We start from the raw sequence: 2,783 nt of genomic DNA on the forward strand, positions 1-2,783 counted from the left end.
GTTTCTTCTATAACAGATACATTAAAAAAATAGTTTTTATGATGACTTCACCAAGACAGTTTACTTATTTAGGTTACATTTTCTTGACAATGAGTCAGCAGTACATATGCATTTCAGTATAAATTTCAGTGTCACTACCTCCTTCACTCCATGTTCAGACAAAGTAGGAAATCATGATTCAAGTACATAGGTAATCATTGTTTTCATAAGTGGTGGCAGCAAGATGCAAACTATTGACAGCCAGCAAGAGAGAACAGCCTCTCCTAAAAATGAGAACAAATAAGTTGGTATAGATTTTTTATGTTGCTTAAATTAGAATTTAGGAATGGTTGCTGTATTCTAAACCAGGGGTCTGCAACTTTTTTAATCCAAAGAGCCATTCAACCTCAAGCACCACAGCTAAATAAAAGTTGTTCAGCACAGCAAATATTACATATATATATATATATATATATATATATATATATATATATATATATATATATATATACCGGTATATATATATATATATACACACACACAATAGGGAATATGTTGCAATTTTAAACAACAAACTGTTTATTTGCTGTCTTTAGTTTTTAAAAGAACAACAAAGTATAAGAGTGTCACAACTCAGAACAGAGGTATTCCCAGTGTTCTGGGAAGACAGACATTGGGATTATTCTAAAAGCATTTATTTAAGACAATGGATTGCAGAAACAGTCTGCAGATCTGTAGTAGTGGCAGCTAGGACATCTGAGGCAGGAAACTCTGGAGATAGGAAACACAGGTTAGTGACCTAACGAAGGATGATTATGAATGAGTCACTAACCTTCAGTCCATGGCAAGGGAAAAATTGCCAACAAGATGCAGCAGGCAATGCCCAGACTGTCCCAGATGCTGCCGCCCTGGAGAAGAAGAAGTAGTCTGGAGAGAGGGCATGCAAACCGATCAGAACAGGAACAGGCAGGCTCAGAGGTCCAGGAGTCCGTAACCAGGTCAGACAAACAGATCAGAACAGGAAGGCTCAGTGGTTGAGAGGCAAATCAGGTAATCAGAAACATTAAAATGCGCTAGAAACACTCTCACCACAGGCTGGAGAGAAATAATTTAGCCCTAATGACTGGATGAAAAACGCCTTAAATAGAGGCAGGAGCAGGTGGATCAGATAAGAGGTAATAAGAAACTGGGCAGAATTGGACAAGTGAATGAAATGGGTAATTAAGCCACTCATCAGTGCCAAGATCATGACAAAAAGTTTCTTAAAGAGAAAACATTGATTTTGTAGGATAGGATACTAGTAATCTATCTAGCTAAAAACATATTTCTTATTCTTTATTGTCATTTTGAAATGAAAATTTAATGTAAATGTTTTTTTTAAATCCAGCTAAACCCTGTAAGATGGTATTTGTTAATAAACTGTATTAAAAACCATTAGCATTAGAGCCACTATTTAGAAGAGCCAGTATAGAGGGTCCTAAGAGGCACTTGCGACTTCCAAGCTGCAGGTTCCAGACCCCTGTGCCAAACATTGGCTGTCAGTGCTGGTGTTGCTGAGACAGAAGCTGAAATTGGTGAAAGAATCACTCGGCATAAAGAGATAGATTCTGAACTAAAAATGAACACACACACAACCTAAGTTCACGTATTACTAATAACCATCTTTATTTGACATTATAATATAGTGACATTTGTCCCCTGCATTCAACTAATCGTCCTGGGAAGCAGTAGGCGGCCATTATGCAGAACCTTGGTGCTATTGGATTTTTTTAGGGACCCCCAAGTGGCAGTCTGTAAGATATGAACAAGAGGAACCTGCAGTCTTCCCAAGGCACAAGCACCCTGCTCCCACCACTGGGCCACCACTGCCTGTCTCTATCACACCCTGTAGGAGACAGTAAGCAAACCATACAACCAAAGCAGAGCACTGATGCTGCTTAGCCAAGTTATTGTCTTTATGAAGGACACAATGGCTTCAGAATATCTTTGTTCTTAGTAAGCTTACCTCAGTAAACCGTGAGCTTATTTTGGCTCCAAATTAATAACACTTTGTTTTGTTTTCTTCTTACAGGAGGTGCAATATTCCCAAGTTTTTGTTTGTTTTGTTTCTTTTAGTTTGTTTTAATACAATAGATTGTTAATACAATAGTTTTTTTTTAATACAACTAAATATTTTTGTTTTAATGCAATATAATTTCATACCACATATATAGTTTATTTATTGCTTTTGATCAAGGCTAAGGCATTTTTAACAGCTTTAGGTGGTCAGGATCAAGCATTAAATATTTTAGGATAAATTTGAACTGGAGTTTGTTTCTCAGGCACGCAAATGTTTGGAGAAGTTACTTAAACTGCATTTTTATCACTGTTTGTGTCAAACTTTTTTATCAACAATTACAAACTCATTCCCACTCATGCACTTTTGAGCAGTAGGAGTTTTGAAAGTAAGCTTATGGCAATGAGATGTTTAATAAAATATGTTTTAAGTCATGAAACACTCATGACATTGTGACTACAGTGACAGATTTGAAGTGTCTCTGCCTACCATTGCTATAGAGGGCATCCCTCTGCAGAGGTGGATAATCCAGGTCCAGAAAATAAAAGGTCTGTATAGAGATCTGTTCAAACTAGTCGCATTTTCAGCTCCATAACTGAAATAGGGCTGCTCAGTGGCGCAGTGGGTAGCCCTGCTGCCTTGCAGCAAGAAGATCCACGCTCAATTCCTGGCTCTTTCTGCATGGAGTTTGCATGTTCTCCCTGAGCATGCGTGGGTTCTCTGCATAGTCCAAAAACAAGACTGTTAT

The sequence above is a fragment of the Cyprinodon variegatus genome, unplaced genomic scaffold, assembly GCF_000732505.1.
Source record: "Cyprinodon variegatus isolate N-32 unplaced genomic scaffold, C_variegatus-1.0 Scaffold199, whole genome shotgun sequence".
Lineage (NCBI taxonomy): Eukaryota > Metazoa > Chordata > Actinopteri > Cyprinodontiformes > Cyprinodontidae > Cyprinodon > Cyprinodon variegatus.